The following is a 20,721-nucleotide window of genomic DNA, read 5'->3' on the forward strand; positions in this document are numbered from 1 at the left end:
GGTTAAAATGGGTATATCATAAAAAATATTTTATTCTGTAAGGTTAGCAGAACTCTGCTGCACTGCAGTACTATCATATCAGTGTAAAACCGCACACACTGAACACACATCAGTGACAGGAGGATGCTCAGACAGTCAAGAACGGTCATCAGCAGACACCCTCCTTGGGGCTATATTTTTTTCTTGCCTGTTTACCACTAGAAATGCATGCAGGGCACTGCTGTGCTAGTGCTAAAGTCTGCGGTTCCAACGAGCAGCACTCCCAACACACGATGACCTCACATTGAGCCTCAGAATTTCAAGACAGACCACTGACAGTTCTGGTCATCCCTTTAGCTTTATCATAAGGTTAAATGCTTATCAGCGCTCTTTCCTTCACTCCTACCTTAGCTAGATCCTCAGAATGAAAAGTAACTTACAAACAGTTGTGAATCTAGTTCAAACAGATGCTAAATTCACTAAAATAGCACTGTGCAGCACTACCCTTACAATAAATGGAAACTCTGCAAACTTGCCACAAATTTGCAGTAAGTTTTGGGTGGACTGGGAAGAGAAATCGTCATGGGATTTTACATAGAAACTGGCACAAAAATGGTTGAGCGTTGGGGTGTTCTCTTTTCTCCATATCGCTGCCCCCTTAGGCATATAGCAGCACTGTTTTGTGGCTTATCTTGGTCCATCCCGGTTCTCCCGATGGCCAGTCTGACCTTGAACGGCCCCAAAGTGCGTCGTCCTGCCGGGATAATGCCTGGTATGTCAGATTATCAATCCAGCCCTGAATGGCATAATTCCTTTAGTTAATCAGTAACTTAAATAGATTGCGGATGAAAATAAACTGTGCCTTTAGCAGGTGCAATTCATGAATGCCTCCCACGGTTATCATCATACCTAGAGCAAACTGTATATCTGTAGCACAGTAATTTTCAGAGGTATTTAGATGGGATTACAATTTCAAGAGAGTTATTATAAGGGAGTATGCATCATCTGCATTGGAAAACAGACAGTACCGTCTTTTGATGTGTTTTGCTAATGAGAAACTTAAATTAGTAAGAGGAGCCAGAGGTCTGAAGATCAGAGCTGCTGCTTGGTGTGGGTGTGTGTGAGGGAGAATTTGATGGCAGAGGAAAAACATCAAGATTTATGATGGTTTTACAGAGCAGGCATTTTTCAAATCACATGCCAGCTTGCATTCTTAAATATTCCATCACAACCCTGATGAAAAACAAAAGGCTTAAACCAGCCTAAACTGGTTTTCTGGTTTTGTCTGGTCTCTCAGCCATCCTTTTCTGGCTGGTTGTAAACGGGTTTGGGGCACTTTTCATTTTAGGCTTGGAGACCAGCTGAGAACCACCTTGGTTAGACTGGGAGACCAGCTAGACCAGCAAACCATCTCAGACTGGTTTATGCATTTTTTCTGAGCGTAGGGTTTTTTTGGGGGGTCTTTCTTGTTTTTTTTTTCCTTTGTTCTTGTCCCCATTTAATTTTTCATCAGTAACAATCAAACCTACTAAAAAAAAGTGTATGCTTTTTGCTCATATCACTGTTTTAGCAAAGAGACTTGATGACATGACTAGATAAAGATTTTTAGTCTTAGCCTCATCTTTTTTTTTTCTTCAGAAATATGTCCTCTCTCTCTCCTTTCCTCACCTCTCGCTCTGTCTCTGTGACAGCTTGGCAAGTTAAACAGCTCTGTTGTTTGCTTACTCTGACTGTTTTCTCATACGCCCCAGTGTCTCGTAACCTGCTAGTGTTTTTAATCAATGGAGTTCAGTAGGAGCCCCAGGGGAGCAGGGCACTGTGGGTAAGGAGGTTAATGCACTGGCAGTTTGAGATACACTTGTGACATTTCCATCCTGCATCTGTTTTCATCTGGCCTGATTTAGAGGTGGCTGACTGCATAGTCTGGTCGGCCAAAGAGTGTGCAGTCTGACGGGCGTATGTGAATGGCACCCCCAAGTGGTGGATGGGAAAACTGCAGCCCAAGAAAGTCATAGCACTGTCCCAGAGCTTGGAATGCAACATCATTGTAATTATGCAGTCATACCTCATAATGTAAAGTACTATATTTGTTATTAAAAATATGGAAGCAAAGTTGAAAAGAACACAGAAACATTCTCAAATTATGAAAATTTTGCACTGCAAAAAAATAAATAAAAAAAAGAATAAAGAAAAAGTAGTGTTATCCTGTATTCAAGATACTGTATCGAGTATACATCCCAAACAAATTAAATACATTTACCTCGAAAGCAAAATTGTGTAAGATAATAATACTATTTAAGAAAATATTCCTAAAATCAAGTTTTTTTTTTCACCCAATTAGAAAATGTAGCTATTTTTAAACATGGCATTTTCTTGAGAAGTACATGTTTTCATAGAATATCTCATATTAAATATATTTCTCTTACCCCATTGGAAAATAGCCCTTTTATTGTTTTAAACACCATTTGTAACACATTTTACCCTAAGGTTGTATGTGTTAGCATTAGTTTACAACATTAGTTAACATGAAATAACAATGAACAATACTTTTACAGCATTTATTAATGTTGGTTAATGTTACAGTTGTTTAATTAGTTAATGCAATAGGACTAACATGAAGTAAGATAAATGTAGAAATTTAACAAGATTTAAATATGCTGTAAAAATCATTACTCATTGTAAATTCATAATACCTAATGCATTTACTAATGTTAACAAATTATTTTGTAAAGTGTTTCCCATAATTGTATATTTAAACATTATGTTTACATTTAAAACAAGAACAAAATGCCAATAGGGTAAGAAAAATGTACTTAAATCAAGATATACAGTTGAAACAAGTCTTAAAATCATATTCTATTTAGCTTTTCAAGTAAACTGGAAAACTAGTAAAACAGATCTTTTATTTTTAAAACATTTTATATTTCCTATTTTCTTTTTGCAGCATAAAGGATGCACCAAAATTGGACTGGCCAAAGAGAAAGCATGTGAGACTGAAAGGTATAAAATTACGGATAGATATAAAAAGCAGATCGAAAAGATGAGAATGAAGAGGGGTGAGTGTGTAAAAGTGCAAAGATAAGGGCACAAAGAGGATGAAAGCAAGCATGACTGAGAGAATAACTAACTAAATTAGGAGAGTTTCACTGAAGATGAACAGCAGGGACAGTTCTGCTGCCACTTACATTTAATCTGATATAAATTCAATGAGCAATGGTAATCTTTTCAACCGCAGTGTAATTACTGGCAGAACAACAGACAATTGTACTTTCTACATCCGATGCTGATCTTGTCAGAGAATGTCAATTATCATCTTGAACACTGGCCCATAAGGCAGAAAGTGCAGAGAAATGGAAAAAAAGAGGGGTGACAGTCAGCCAAAAAGTTATGAGGGAGAGCGCTTGGTCTGGTGAATGCTAATGCAGCAGTCTACCTCCCAGAGTTGTGGATTATCAGACAGAAGACAAGTCTGCTAATAGTGTAGCATTTTAACACCATTTACAGTAGATAAAACTTTACCCACCACAGAACCGAGCAGAGAGGCCATCCAAAGTCCAGACATGTTGCTTGAGAATTTACAGAGATGTAAACCAGAAGTGTAGGAGATGTATGCTATTGTATCAGACTATGTAGTGTAGTTCATTAAGACTTTAGAGGCATGGGCTGTTGTTCTCTTTCTTTTGTTATCCTAGTTAGCCTGAATTCGACAAGTCGTTTTCCAAGTGATTCACAAAACACGTCTGCAGGAAATACAGTGGTTGGCGGATTTCCAAAATGTAGGATGGCAAAGGAAGGCTGATTCATTTAATGAGGAAAGCTCTACCTGATGTGTTAGTACTAGGTCCTTATAAAAGGGTAACGTGTTGGGTTACAGTTTATCTGACTGATCAGGTAGTACTTTCCTGATGTATATTACTGAATCGTCCAATCAATTATGATGTCATGACTAGTCGATTTCGATTCGAAACTTGTGTGTTCCAGAGAATAAAGAAAACTACACATGGAAAAACACATTGGAACAACATGGGGGTGACTAATTGATGAAATAATCTTAATTTGTTGGTAAACTATTTCTTTAAAACTATGCATACTCTTTCTAAAATATGTGGTGCAAAGTATAATGCATAACATAGATTCACTTTACAGAAGAGCATTGACAAGGCTGATGGTAACTGAGATTTACTTAACAACTGAATCAGCTATATATCTTAGCAGAACTTTTTAAACGTGATCTCTTGGAGTCTACCTCTTTTTCAAATCCTCCCCCTCACACTATACTATGCAAAAAGGAGACAAAAAATGAGGGGATAAATATTTCCACCCTGACAGGAAGCGTTGCCTTGATCTTTCCCTGAAGAACACTGAGCTGTGTAAACATCATGAAAAATTGAAAGGAAGCATCTCAGCTGCCTCGCTAATACAGAGAGGCGAATCTAGGCTGCAAACAGCTGCACCAAGAGAAAATGCTTGGTATACAACTTTTTTCCATGTGCTGGGATGTCTCAAATATGGTCAAGCATTTAGCCTTTCAAAGTATACTCTGTTGACCTCAAGCAACTATGCGTTCTACGCATGCACACTGCGACTGCCTTATGATACTCTTTTATTACAATCAACAGCAGGCGCATGCATGACAATGCACACAGAAAGGACTGTCCACGTGTCAAGAAAATCTGGGCCACACATGGACAGCCTGCACAGACTGCGCTGATGACAATATTTGCATAACACATACTGTGCACATTTCGATCACCAACGTGGAAAACCGAAGTATGTTTTGCCGTTAAAGGCAGCCTCGATCTTAAAGATCCTCAACCCTCTGTTCCCTTCACAATCCGTAGTATTTGTTCCACTGTTACAATAGCTTAACTAATATACAGTATGCAGCAATTCAAACCCTTTGTAAACACAACAACACAATGTTTCTTTCATCAGGTGTCACTGTCCCAAAAAAACAATAATCTATTGTATGGTACAAACCTACTTTAGATTAATTATAATTTTTACGAGACTCGCGATAATTGGCCAATTTTGAGAGCAGCATTTATGAAGCGAGAAACATAAATTAGCTCCATAGTACTAAGTACAAAATGTACACAACTCCAGTGGCTCCTTGAGTAAGAACAGTTTGCTGCTTGAGAGGAAGTAATTAGGATTAGCCTGACCAAATTTGGTATTTTGTGTGACAATTTAATAAGCAATGTACTTCAAACTTGTTAAAAGCATGTTCATTATAAACTGGCCACTGGAGTCATTAAGATATCCTGGGAGACCAGAAAATGGACTAAGCAACTAAGAATATATACATTTTCCTGCATACATAGTAATCAAGCTGTCCCAGAATAAGAGAGTTTAGTCATATATTTGAGAGGGTTAACATGGTTCACTTGGACTGGCAATTGCACAGTTTTAGCTTCCCCAACTGACTAGATATTGTCTGGTTTTCTTTCAGAACAAATGTGTTCACACCTCTTGAAGACTTGGAAAAGCTAAGCACATCTTTAAAACGGCTGATTTTGAATACAGGGTAAAGAACCCAGTGGCAAAGTCCCTTTATTTAGTAAATTTACTTTTTATCTGCTTTTCAGTGTATGGAGGTGTATGGATACAGTAGATATAAATATCTAGACTTAGCATGACCCAAACACAGGTGGTTCAAAAGGATGCATAATTGTACCAATAGGCACCTATACAAACACAATGTTGCTCCAGGGGCTGTCCATGTAAGTGCACTTAAAATACAGTAGAATACATCATGGTTACTGTCATAACCTCCGTTCCCTGATGGAGGTAACAAGCTGTTGTGTTGATGTAATGACACTAGGGGTCACTCTTGAGAGCCCCAAACACCTCACATTCTTTTAGAAAAGGCCAATGAGAATTGGAGAGTGGAATTTGTATGCCACTCCCCCAGACATACGGGTATAAAAGGAGCTGGAATGCCCACTCCATTCAGGTTTTGTGCTGAGGAGCCGAGACAAGGTCCGGCAATTTCAGCGGCTAGTACAGTGTTGTGGCAAGAGGTACACAACGTCTCGTTCCCTCCATCAGGGAACGGAGGTTACGGCAGTAAATATGACGTTCCCCTTTTGTCACTTACAATGGCAATACGACTCATGGGCTCAGCAGCCGCACATGGAAGAGGCGCGGTGGTAGGTCCCGCCATGAAAAAGGGGGGGACTCTACCAACACAGCGATCTCGGGCAGAAAGAGCTCTGCCTAAGGGAGACGTGGGTCTGCCGACAGGGAGACCACATCATGGAATATATATCACAGGGGTTACAGGAGTAATCGGCACCTGTGGAGCACCTATCCCAGTACAGGACATATTAGAGGAAGGACATCCAGGGTCCACAACATTTTCACCTTAGGGGAGGGGAAAGGCGCTATACGCAAGCGATACACCCGGCCAGCTGTTCTGTGTTACTGAACTCTACCTGTTCATACCTGAAAGAACACGGGATGAATCCGGCTCAGCCCGGAGATTGTAAAATCTCGAAGGTATTTGGTGTTGCCCAGCCCGCTGCTCTGCAGATGTCTGCTAGAGAGGTGCCATTGGCCAGTGCTCACGAAGATGCCACACTCCTTGTAAAGTGTGCTCGAACCCGCAAGGGGGTGGGCACGGCCTGGGTCTGGTAGGCCAATGCAATGCATCCGCGATCCAGTGGGAAAGCCTCTGTTTAGAGACAGTGTTCCCTTTCCTCTGTCCACCAAAGCAGACAAAGAGCTGCTCAGAGCATCTGAAGCTCTGCTGCAATCCACGCACTGGACACAGCAACGACAGGGCTGGGATTTATATATGCTGCTGTCGCTGTGTTGTCGGACCAACACATGCTTGCCCTGGAACAATGACAACAGCCTCCACAGTGTGAGTAGTACAGACAGCAACTCTAGGCAGTTGATGTGCCAACCCAGTCGCGGTCCTGACCAGGAAGCGGTGGATGCATGCCCATTACACATGGCACCCCAGCCCAGTTTGGAGGCATCTGTGGTGACCACGACACATCTGGACACTTGCTGTAGGGGAACTCCTGCCCATAGAAATGAATAAGTGGCGGCAGAGCGGTGTGATAGCTACGCGATGTGTGCCGCGGCGCCATGCCCATCACAGGACTTGAGTCTGAAGCTCATCGTGAGTTCATCATGCACCTCCGGGAAGAAAGAAACCGCAGCTCAGCTCTGAATCAGAGTTCGTTATGCACCTCCGGGAAGAACAAAACCGCAGCTCAGCTCTGAATCAGCCTCAAACTTGGCGGGCAGACCCGAAGGTGGCAGCCCAGTTGAGTCATCGGCTTCCAACATCGCCAGTGCACTCTTCGATGCAGTGATCGAAGACCCATCCTGCTCACAGGCCTTGAAAGAGACGTCATGCTGGCCGTGAGGGGGGCTGGTCTCGTTTCGGAACCAGACGGGAGCAAACAAGCGTGCTGGGGAATGGGAGGTCTGCGGGGAATTACCCGATGTGACCGTGCCCATTGAACTCCCCAAACCTCCTCCAGCTCCAGAACTCCCCAAACCTCCTCCGCAGCGCGGGGGGCAGCTAGAGTGGCTTTCCCCCGGAAAAAGGAAAGCCACGACCGCAAAGTTGCAACTAGTCCAACAACTGACTAGTTGATTAGTGGGGTCGACTATAGAGGTCTGCAAAGGCCTTAAAATTAAATCCAAACCAAGACATTCGTCCAGCATGTGTTTACATAGGAAACCAATGAAAAAACAGAGCAAATGCATGCAAAAACACATTTATCTTTTCATTAATTTCAAACCCTAGTTCTACTTGAAAAACTGACCCGAATACAGCCATAAACCCGGTGGATTCTCGGATTACCTGCATTCAGGATGCACATAAGCGGTTTTGTGTCATTCTTTATTGAAGCCTTTCTTATTTCTTACTTTTCTTTGATAGTTTTGTTCAATAAGATCTTTTAGTTATTTAGCCTTTTTATTTTATTTTATTTTTATCTGTTACTTCCACATTGAAATACTGTGCATAGCGTCTGTACATGAAACACATCTGATCAGTGTCACATGATCATAATGGAGCCTAATTATTCATAATTATTCTTTACACTGAGTTGACTAGACATTCAATCAACCAATTGACAAGTAGATTATGAAAATTGGTAGTTTTGCACATCCTTACTTAGTACGTATTATCCATTCTTACTTTACTAAGCCTGTAATAAACCTCTTTACACAAGAGGGTGATGGAGATGCATTCAAATGTCTGCACAATTAAACCAGATGTTATTTATGTAGCTGGTTATAAACATGTTGACAGTTTAACTAACTTACACTGCAAGATTCTATAGCTCCAGCATGATGATATTTGACCTGAAAGCAAACTGTGAAAGACAAATTTTATGCTCATGCCCTCTATAATGCCACTTCGGTTGCTTTATGAATTGTGTTCAGACCGTGACATTTCGAATGAAATGTTGAATTTGCAGCCTCGTGGCCTTGATGAATTTGTCTTTACGTACTTGCTTAGAGTATGTTGTTTAGGCTTTTGCCTTTACCAGAGTCCATGGAAGAAAATGTCCTGCTTGTAACCTCTTGAGATTCATCGTTACCCTGGCGATATCTCATTTATATTTTTCCTCTGTTGGTCTATACATATGTTTGACTGAGGGTTAAAGCATAATGTTTGTTTACACACTTGTGCTTGCCATACACCCCCCCAAATTCACACACTTACTCTCTCCCTATGCTTCTTTAGCTTATTTAGAAATACATGAGATCAGAGGACACAAAGTCTTCAGAGGCCCTCTGAACGTTTGCAGTCCTATTCCTGTACCCTAAATCTGATATGTTAGATAGAGAGTAGGGATGGTGTGGTGGGAGGGAGGGAAGGAGCATGTTAAAGCAAAATCACAAAAATAGAGCAATGTGTTGCAGAGATAATAAGGTCCCCCTACTGAGCAAATACAACAGCACTAAGTCAAATGTGATCACATCTGAGTCTCCGCAGAGCAGCAGGGCTACAAATAAAACCAGCGGCAGAGATGCCAGTGACTCCATTCTGATCAAGGACTGGGACACAGAGGTGTGTGTGTGTGTGTGTGTGTGTGTACAAAATCGTGTACTGGTGGCATGTTGCCTGGGAGGACATTGCATTACATGAATTGTGCAATATATTTTCTTGCATTTTTGTACAGTTCAGGCTTTTTTGAAGGAGAAGCCCTTTATTAAACTTAAACCCATAGAACATAATCATTTCAAAAGACATAAACACAGTTGCTTTTGAGAGAAAAAGCTTTCTTATTAAAGTCAACATGATGTGCTATTTGCAACCAATTTTACTTCTGTAAAGTGATGTATTTACAATAAAATATCACTGTTATGTGGCTATTTTGCCCAGAAGACTACACATTTTGTCAAAATTTAGTTTGACTTAAAATTAAATAGACTGATATGTCCCGTAACAGATGGGTTTGGCTACATGATTCTCAGGTTCAGAGAAAATGGAGTGACAATATTTTATAATGCATATTTGGCTGGATAATCAAAAAAATTTATAAAAAATAAATTATATTATCAGTGTTTACATAATTTGGCTTTTTACAGTCATATTGTATAACATTATCCAATAGAGAAAAACAGTGTTAGCCCACATTTTTCAATCATATTGTTTCCGGAAGTATTTTTCCCAATAATTTTTTCAACAGGGATTTCTTAAAATTATTTTAAAGAGTTCTAAGCCATGAACCAAACCAACCAGCTCCAAGGTAAACCACAACATTACAAAATTGTATTTGATGCAAAAAATCTGGGAGGGGAGAGGGGGAGGGAAACAATAATGATTAAAATAAAAACTTCCTGTAACAGTGTAGTACCCCTAACAAAAAAAACTATAAAATTTAAAAAAGTTCCAACACAGAGCAGCAGTGGGAGAGAGAGAGAGTATCCCTCCTCCTTCCTGGGTCTTCGGCACCAGTGTAAAGGGGTTAGTGGAAAGGCCAGTTGCCATGAAAAATCCCGGTACGATTTCTCTTCCCAGTCCAGCCGTGTTTATCACTAATTTTGTACATATCCCAGTATGATAATATGCTTGTGTGAAGTCAAGTACCTTGCATCTTGGTGAAATCGGAGTTGAAGATTTCAGAACGAGTTTCCAAATTGGAATTGTGACTTCACATGGCATTCCATTTCACTTTTCCTAGTAGGAAGTTGGAAATTCCAACTTTAAAGTTGAATGGAATGCAGGAAAAGTATAAAAACAATATATTTAAAATGTACTGCAATATATTCAGTTATGTACAAATATATATGTAGTAACCATGTAGTAACTGCATCATTCACAGTGAGTGATAGAAGTTTGTAGTCACTCGTGGGCTCTTTTGCCGGGATTTGTTTCCACACAAGATCATAGAAAATTTTGTTCTTCACCAGGATTTCCACTATTTTAAAAACTGAATTTGAAATGGCTCAAAATGATGGCTTTTGCAGAAGCATATAATATCAATTAAAAACCTTGGAGCTCATGTTAGGACTGTCCTTAAAAGGATATAAGTTATCGTTAATAATTAACTCCCCTATGAGAAAATAAAATAATTTTCTTTAATTTAATTCTGAAACTAGAGTGTTGCGCTCTATAACCCAAAAGGCCTAAGTGACATCAGCCTTAAAGGAAAGTAATTTCAGATGAAAGATCAAGTTATTACATTACATTTGATTAAAGATTACAGAGAAAAAAATTTATTATCTGGAATAACATGCACCGATTAATCGTTCAAGACTAGAAACATTTGCTAAGAAAGTAAATAAGATTTACAAAAATGTTGACAGTGTCTAAGTCTTAGACTGAGGCCAGAGTGCCCTTGACAACAGACCACCCTCTCGCCCACCAATAAAGCTGTTGGTCCCTTTCACTTCTCTAAAGCCACATCAGGGGAAACTACTTAACTATCCACTCAATAGGATCAATGGCTGGTGGAAAATCAATATTGCCTTTATCCTGTGCGCGGTCAGATTCTACAGGAGATAAAGTGCATAAATCCGCTCGCTCTGGAAATGATGATGTTCCGTAAAAATGAACAGAGCAAAAGCCTCATAAATCAGGGGTTCATACCTAATGGACTGAGCATATCCTGGCATCTGAGGTGGGCAGTGCGGTGTGTCTCATGTTTACGTCTCACAATTCTTTTTGTGATAAGATATAATTGACTAAGCCATACCATGTGTAAGGCATATGTTCTCCCTTCCTGTTTTTTCCTACTCTTCTCTTTCCTTTTTAACAAGTGACTTTTTAATTTTTTTTTCCTGCCAAGTGTGGGACTTGATGGCCTATTCTATGTCAATTCAAAAACAGTTTACACTTTTTACAGAGTGATTATACTGAGCTTTGATCAATAGCTGACAGGTGTGTGCGGTGTGTCTCTTGTGGGTTTCTTGGAACTAAGTCACCATTGCATCTTACATAGATCTCAGCGTCCCAGATCTACCTTCAGATGTACTATTGTTTATGCAATAAAAGGAAATGGATAATGTTAAACTAGTCGGCAGCATCTTGTTTAATCTTAAAGAGTCAGTTCACCACAAATTGAAAATTCTGAGATCATTAACTCAAACTCATGTTGATACAATTCCTCTTTTGTGGGACACAATAGAACATGTTAGAAGGAATATCTAAATCTCTGTCACCATTTACTTTCATTGTATTAAAAAAAGAAGCAATGACAGTAAATGATGATAATTCTGCATACATACATGGCTAACGTGTTAATTTGTTTTCTACGGAAAATAAAAATGATTTAAGTATTTTCACTTTTTTTTAATAGAAGAGTAGACGGTGCGAATGACACGAGTTGAAGCCAGCACAATAGATTTTAGGAATTCAAAGAAAGACGCTTGCCCAAATTTTGGCTGCATCACACTTGATCAAAGTCCATCCATGTACTCCTCCACATAATTTTGCATTTAATCAATCCGTGAGTTATAGGCTTCACCTTCCATTTGCATAATTTCCCAGTACGCTGATCTTTCCACGTCTGCAGATTTTTTTTTTTGCAGCTTGGCGCAGTCTCACTGCAGACACTAATGCGGAGAGGATGTGAGCATTCATGTTGCCCCATCAGCCCTCATCGCCCAAGTCTCCTCTTTCTGCTTCTCTCTCTCATTGACACTCTGGCTCTCTCTCTCTCTCCCAACCTCCCTCTTGTATTTTGTTTCTGTCTTTCCAGCTGCAGTTTTAGTGCTTCCTTTTTCACACAAGCATGATTTTACGGCTCTGAGGCATTTTTTAGCACATTGTTACTGGATTTGTATTTAATGCACATCCATTAATATACATATATATATATATATATATATGTAATATTTATGGATGTGCATTAAATACAAAGCCAGTAACAATGTTCTAAAAAATGCCCCAAAATTATAGTGTTTACTTAAGTATAAACGTAAAATGTAATTATGGTTTTCAAAAAAGAGAGAGAAAACATTTTCAATATCTTCCAAGATTCAATACATAGAGCAAGTTCAGGATTAAAATTTTTTAAGAAATAGTTTATCCAAAAATTAAAAATCATCAACAATGATGGTTACTAGTGCCCAGGGGATGTAAAGCTCCAAAAAGGACAAACGGGGGATTAGCATTTTCGTAGTAAACATTACTACGAATGGTTTCATAATAAGACAACTTCAACAAATTATTGAAGTTTGATATTAATTGAAAATTAATACTGATGGCATTAAGTTAACACACATGTATAAACTCTACATAAAGGGTATCACATTTTTATAATTTCACTTGTTATTATTCAGAACAACAAGTGGTAAAAGTTGGCTTTTTATAAAATGTATTTTGTTGGTGTCCAGAAACGTAAAGGTGCATTCAGGAACTTGTGTCTTTGTGTTATCTTGGACTTGCACTGACACCTAGCGGCTTGGATTCATCATAATTTACTTTTATTAATAGTTTTCAGTTTTAGGTGCCATTGTAGAAATTTTGTATTCAGTCAGCCAGATTACTTTAATCATTGAGGGAAAGCGTCAACTAACAGGGCAGTTACTGAGATTAAGCGATTAGTATTCGACTGGTCATGTGATTCTAACATGGCAGCCCCCATGTGCGGACCCTCTCCATGTAAAATAAAACAGCTTTTATACGTTTACTGATATGACTGGAGTCTTCATTTTAATGTGAGTGGTCATGATTTCCTACATATATTGCAAAATTACAATTCATGTCTTCAGGAGTTAAACTTTTATAATGAGGACAAAATTACTGAGTGCACCTTTAAAGTGCATACACATATAGCTTTGCATATCAGCTTTTACCAGCAGAGTATAATTCAATAAGAATTAAATTATTACAAGTAATGCTACACTTGAATTTGCTTGAAAGCACAGAGGCCATCATATCTTCTTCTTTCATCCAACACCTCTACAACACATATATTCACAGCGTCCCCAGAGGACTCAATTGTAACTGTGAGATGTGGTGAGAGATTCAGAGGGAACTGAATAATTGAAAAACCCTTGTCACTATGAACTGCCATATAAATAGAGCTGCATAACGACCCTTCAAAAACATTTGTGTTAAACAGAAAATAACAACATTCAGGTTTGAAACAATATAAATGGTAAAAGAGTAAATAATAACAGAATAAAATTTTTTTTGTGAACTATCCCTTTAAGAAACATGAGGTTGTGTAGATTATTTGGCACATGTACCATGAAAATAAAGAGCCTTGAGTGCTTCAGTGCCTCACTTTGCTTGATTTATTGGTGAACTGAGCTAAAGCACTTTAGGTCAACTACTGCGATTCCAGAGAGACCCCAAACTCAGAGCTAAACAGGACTTTAGAAGCTTTCCCTAAAAAAGCAAAGCGTAGGCTCGCTGGCCTGAGAGAAGTGACCTTTCTTCAGGTCATATTTGAGTGTTTATCAAAACTATCCTCTCACAAGGTTTGCCACCACCGGACTCAGGGCCACTGTAATGGGATAAGAGCATAACAAATAGGCAGGGGACAGAGGGGAGGCACATTTATGCCGGGCTCACTGAGGCGTGCTCTTATTGATTTGGTTTGACACTAACTGCATGTTTTATAGACCACTGGACAGGGATGAATGACTCTAGTCAAAGAACAACACTGTCCTTAATATTTCAAATATATATAAAGTTGGCATATAACAAGTTGGCATTTGTATCGCGATGCATAGTTTCTTACATATTTGCATCTGTAAAAAACTATTTATTTATATATAATTATTAGTAGATGAGCTATACTTTTATTACATGGAAAGTGACCAATAATTTGGGATGGTATATTATATGTAGATTGATTTCTCCTCTCTAAACTGTATAACAACACTACGGAGACCGAGGCGTGTCCTGACAGTCACATACGTCGATCGCAAAGGCAATGCTGGTAGATCGCAAAAAATGTAAATGTGTTTTCGTAACATTTTTATAAAAATACATATAATGTCTTTCCTTCTTTTAGTTTCTGTCTGACTTGCACTTAACGAGTACATTTTGACTAGGAAAGATTTTTGTTTATTCAGTTGCCATGACAACTAGGTTTGCACCTTCCAAGGGCTTCTGAGAACAGAGCGCGAAATTGCGAAGCTAGAAGTGTTTGAGACTAGCTACCAGCAGCTACTGCCCGGATTATGCAAAACTGTCTGATTCCATTCTGTGCAAGTCATCAGAATAAGGTAAATGCCCTGGCTATTGTAATCTATTGTGCTGTAGGTGTTTTGGGTTTAGTGTTAAAACTGAATGATATCAACATTGAACATAATATTATATTTTTTAATAATTAGAAGATGAATTCCATGTAGGGATACATGCAGTAGTCCCAGCAAGCATTTTTATTTTTTTTAATTAAACTGTGCTTTTTTGAGTTGGTAGATCTTATTGAGTTGGTCATTTAAAAGTCGATAATGACGCAAAAAAGTCTGGACACCCCTGACATAGAATATAGATTAACATGGCAGAGGCAGAGCTGCATCTTCCACCAAATAATTTTTGCACTACAAAGGCCTTTTGTGAAAGGTCCATGCGTTAGAATTCAGAAGGCACTTAAGTTAATTTATGATTCACTGTCTTATCTGAACCAAAGATATAAAAGCGAACTCTCTGTATCCTTCAATATTGAATTGCATAGCATCATATTTTTCCCATTGCATCGTATTGCATTGAATTGCATTGTGTTGAATCGAATTGAAATCGGATGCATCGTAATAGGGGTGAATCGTATCATAAAATATACATTTTGACTCACTCGACGTTGTCTCGATTGTAGTGACACTAGGGGTCGCTCTTGGGAGCCCCAAACACCTCTGATATTTGAGAAAAGGCCAATGGGAATTGTCGAGTGGAATTTGCATGCCACTCCCCCGGACATACGGGTATAAAAGAAGCTTGCTCGCAACCACACATTCATATTTTTTCTTCGGAGCCGAGCTGTGTTGATCCGCAAGTTCCACTGCCGTTTCATTCACCTCACTGACGAGAAGTGTATGCTGTTGGATATACGGCACATTTCAGTGGCTTTCTCCCCCTCTGGGTGCTTCGACAACTATTAGAGTATATATTCATGCATAAAAGAGTATATTTTCTCTAAAAGATTGTGCACTGATGGACAGTGTTTTTTAAAAAATGCCTTTACGTCTGTGTGTAGGTTCCTGAATGCGGTCGCTATCTCTGCCTCTGACGGCCACGAGTGCTGCCTCACATGTCTGGGCCATAGTCACGTTGAGGCAGAGTTTGTGGATGGTTTGTGTTCTCACTGCGAGAACATGAGCATGGCAATGTTCCTTCTTCCGGGGGAAAGCCACTCTAGTCCCTCCCTGCCCCGAGCCTTCTACCTACGAGTACGAGGCCGGGTCTGTTAGCGCTGGGGGTGTTTTGGGGATTCCAATGAGAGTGGTTGTTCCGGGCAATCCCCCATGGACCTTGTTTGCCCCGATCGAGTTCTGGGATGAGACAGGCAGCTCGCCTAAGGGTGAGTTTAATGACTCTTTCGGAGCTTGTGAGCAGAATGAGCTCTCGATCGCAGCATCGGAGAGTGGGTTGGTGCAGTTGGATGCTGAGGACTCGATTGGGCTTCCACCTTCGGATGTGGCCACCCAGTCTGAGGCCGAAGCAGAGCTTACCACTATGCATGCTCGTGCTACCGCGAGTGTCAGGCCGGAGTGGTTTATTTCTTAATAAATAAATAAATGTTTTCCATCTAAGAGGACTAAATATTAAATGAAACAAATGACAATATAATGCAAAGTAATCTCTTCGGTAATCAAAATACTTTTTGAATGTAACTCTATTCTATTTATCAATTATTTAAATTGTAACTGTAGTGGAATACAGTTACTTATATTTTGTATTTTAAATACGTAATTATGTTACATGTATTCAGTTGCTCCCCAACATTGCCTGTTCCTCACATAAAGGTAGCCATGGTTAATATGGTCTGGTGTTCAATGGAAAAGAGCTGCATAATGATTCTTGAAAAATTATCTTTTTGTGTTCCACTTAAATAAATAACATCATATACAAACAATATACATATACAAACGACTAGCAGGTGAGTCAATAATGACAGTATACATAAATCATGTAAATAATGACAATGTTTTGTTTTTTTGCTTGTTTGATTTTTTTTAATGACTTCCTTTCTTCATTAGAACACAAACTTTTAAAAATCATTTTTCATCTCTATAGGTCTATACAATGCAATTAAATGGTGACCAGACCTTTCAAGCTCCAAAAATCACATAAGTGCAGCATTAAAGTAATCCATATGACTTTGTAGTTTAATACATATCTTTAGACGTGATATGATTGGTGTGGATGAGAAACAGATCAATATTTATGTCATTTTTTTACTATAAATCTCTACTTTCACTTTCACATTCTTATAGAGACAGTGAAAGTGAAGATTTGTGGTAAAAAAAAAAAGTTTTGACCTGTTTCTAACCGAAAGTAATTGCATCACTTCAGAAGGCCTATTTTTAACCACTGGAGTCATATGACTTACTTTTATTATGCCTTTATGTGCTTTTTGGAGCTTGAAAGGTCTGGCCTACAATTCACTTGCATTATATGAAATATAAAAAAACATAAAAATAATTGTGTTCTGCCATCTGGAATGGCATGAGAGTAAGTCAATTATGAGAGAATTTTCATTTTAGGGTGAACTATACCTTTAAATGTATCCATCAAGGTGTTTTGTTAAATTACAGTACATGAGTAAAATGTCTGCTTAGAGATATATTTTCACAGAGTTCAATTCAAAATGGAAGCAGGAAGAAGATTATTGAAAACAGATTGTGAAGAAAGAAGACTGGTTTACAATTGCCTGGAAAATGCATTTGGAAAAAGTCTGGATTCATGTTAGGATCATCTTTGTGGTGCATGTTTGGACGGATGTCTGGACAATTGGGGGATTGTGAGTGAGTAAGGAATTCCCATGGAGGAACCCATCTATCTACCATCTACTGCAGGGTGACACTCTGTACAACAAATGTTGTGCTAAATTTTGTTACAATTTGCCTCTGCTACCAAACAAATAATCTATAATCAAAAAATCCAATTAAGTTATATTTATACAAATATGCCATAAATACACATAATGCCATCCATAACACATAATGGCACTTGCCGTCATATTTCATTAAAATCTATTAGTTTTGGAAGAAAAGCAGATCAAACTCACATCAAAAAACATTTACATGTCACATATCCCAATAAACTAGGACTAGACTCATGCAAAATCATGCACTCATGGAGAACTAGGTTTAGTTGTCACTATTGTTTGAGTCTCTGACGTACGTCAGAGGCTCCAAACCACCATTAGCTGTAGTCTCTACTGTATCACTATATTCTCCTGCCTCAGCAAGTTTCATAGCCGTCTCCACCTCCTTTTTTCCATCTCTCTCTGCCAAAATGAAGTTGAAAAAGGAAGTGTCTGAATATGTGTCAGTTGGCCATGTGGGCCATATTTTCCACTGTTTCTTGCCCTGAATGTGGCAGAAGTGTCAGCCATATTGTCTGTAACACTGAAAATAGAAACATTTCCACTCTCCACCAACCTGTCTCCTTATCTTATCTACTATACCTATTTGTTATCTCCACCCTTTTAAACCCTGTGCTTTGAAAATCTGTGGTTGGACCAGTCATGATCTAGCACTGATGATTTCCTGTTAACCCATCAGTGTTGAGGGGTAACCTGGGTCTCAATGGGAGCCTTGTGCTGTGTGGCAAAATAACTTGGCCTAACAAGCTGTGGCCAGAACCTTTTTAGTATAATAAAAACCATGCTGGCTCTATTCAAAAACTTATAGAGATTCCGATGAAGGTAACATTTTAATTAATTATATGCAAGAATATAAACATGGTGGGCAAGGTGAGAGAAATGCCCATTGTAAATAAACTCATTACTGAAAAGTATCATTAAAAATAGTTTAACACAATAAAAATTACACAATATTTGTGTGTGCCATGTATTTGTATGCATATTACATTTCTGTTCCATTAACATATACAAACCGCTCATTCAGATTTTTCCTTCGGAGCCGGGCGGTCACTTTTCATTGAGCTGAATTCCCACTGCTTCTAGTCACCTCTGCTGGATTCTGACGGCGCATTACAGCAGCTTCTCCCCCCTCAGCACTGGTGCACTGTAGAGATTGCCCCTGGGCGCTTCCGTCTTTCACCTTCCTGCGGCCACGATCGCTGTCTTTCGTGCCTGGACACTACCCACGAGGAGACATCGTTTGTGGATGCTTCATGTTCTCACTGCGAGAACATGACCATGGCAACGTTGCGGTTGTGGCTTGACTTCGTAAGAAAGCAAGCCACCCCAGCGGCTACCCGCCTCGGCCCTGCTACCTACAGGTTTGAGGCCAGCGCGGCTAGCACCTGTGATCAATTTGGGGACCCCACTATCCTCCCGTTCCTTTCTTGGAAGTGCATGAGGAGCTGAAAAGATTGTGGATGGCACCTTTTACTGCCCGGTCCCAATCTCTTCAGCTCCCCTGCCCTCACATCCCTCGATGATGGACAGAGGGGTAATCGATGATGTCCCCAGTGGATAAGGCACTCGCGGTGCACCTATGCCCGCAGAGCACAGCCACCTGGCGCGGGGCTCCACGAAACTCATTGGGTAGGGTGAACTCTTCAGCCCTTGGACCGACCTCTCATTTCTACAGGCAGGTGTTCCCCTAGAGTAGGTCTCCAGTTGCGAAACTTTTATACAAAAGCTATGATAGTAGCTGGCCATGCCTAGAAATCTACCAAGTTACCATTGGGTAGTTGGAGCAGGAAATTCCACAATAGCTGTCATCTTTGCTTCTAACAGGCACACTTACCCTTGACCTACTTCCTTACCAAGATACGTAATAGTTACTTGGCCGAATTCAAACTTAGCTAAGTTCAAAGTCAGTGAGGTTTTGTCAAGATGTTCAAACACCTTTCAAAGCAGAAAAACATGTCCTGACCAGTCAGTAGAATATACAAGCAGAACATCTAAGTATGCATTACACTTTGGAACTCCTAAAAGCACAATGTTAATGAGCCATTGAAAGGTGGCTGGTGCATTGCGCATGCCGAAGGCCATAACAGAGTACTGTAAAAAACTACAAGGAGTCACAAAGGCTGAAATGTCTGAAGCACGAGATGTGAGAGGCACTTACCAGTATCCCTTTAACAAATCTAATTTATTGACATAACGGGCTGACCCGAGATTGTCAGCACAGTCTTCCATACATGGTAGTGGAAAACAGTCTGGCACAGTAACTGCAATTATCTTACAGTAGTCAGTACAAAATTTTGCAGTGCCATCACTCTTCGGGACTAACAAGTGCGGAGAGCTCCAAGGAACACAACTAGGTTTAGCAAGTCCATGTTTCAACAAATAGTCAACTATTTGTATATAATTTGTATATAATAGTCAACTTGGCTCTCATGACAGTTCTTGTCGTGGTATTCAAGTGATACGCATGTTGCTTGATTGGCACAGCATCACCCACGTTAATATCATGCTTGAACTGTGGTGCGAGAAGGTACATCTTTAAACAGTGAAGGAAAATCATCAATCAACTACACAATGTCACACCTTTGTTGTTCGGGGTAAATGAGATAAATGATAAATTAAATAACTTACTATCTCTGAATTCATAAGTCTGGCACATAAGTCTGGTGAGTATGACGTAACACCACTCCATCATCTTCAGTGTCAGTATCATCAGTGAAATTTACAACACCACAGGCTGTTACAACAGGAGGTGAAACAGGAACAGCAACTTCATCCTCATCCAGAACATCCGTTTGCGGAGATTCCCTGTGGTGATAATATGCCTTTAACATATTCACATGAAACACACAAGAATTTCTCTGTCTCCCAGGAGTATGAATTACATGTCTATAGTCTGTGTCCCTCAATTTTCTTAACACCAGAAAAAACATGCAGATAAAGCAAAGCCAGCAATAGGCAACAATACCAACACTTGCTCACCCTCTGTGAAATAGCGCTGAACAGATTTCAGATCGAATTGACTTTTCATACCTTGCTGTGCAAATGCCATTGAATCTCTTGCCATGAAACAGACTTTATGCAGCCATTCCCGAAATTTATTCACATAATCCAACACATTCATTTTAGGCCTGGAATCAAGGGATAACATGTTCCCTTTACAAAAAGGCTTCACTACGATGTTGCGCTGCTAAGCGCTACGGGGAACAGCTTTAGCTGTGAGCCGAGCTGAATAATGTGTGGAACACGTCAATGAACATTG

The 20,721-nt window shown here is 39.6% G+C and overlaps 1 protein-coding gene across 1 annotated transcript in view; it reads left to right on the forward strand.

Moving 5' to 3' along the window:
• The first annotated feature begins 8,894 nt into the window (after positions 1-8,894).
• Positions 8,895-20,721, forward strand: part of LOC127619578 (collagen alpha-1(XVI) chain-like) — a 150,378-nt gene continuing 138,551 nt past the window's right edge. Inside the window, exon 1 of the mRNA XM_052092459.1 lies at positions 8,895-9,022. The gene's annotated coding sequence lies outside the window, so the exon portion shown is untranslated. The remainder of the gene's footprint in view (positions 9,023-20,721) is intronic.

Source organism: Xyrauchen texanus, chromosome 26 (assembly GCF_025860055.1).
Source record: "Xyrauchen texanus isolate HMW12.3.18 chromosome 26, RBS_HiC_50CHRs, whole genome shotgun sequence".
Classification (NCBI taxonomy): Eukaryota; Metazoa; Chordata; class Actinopteri; order Cypriniformes; family Catostomidae; genus Xyrauchen; species Xyrauchen texanus.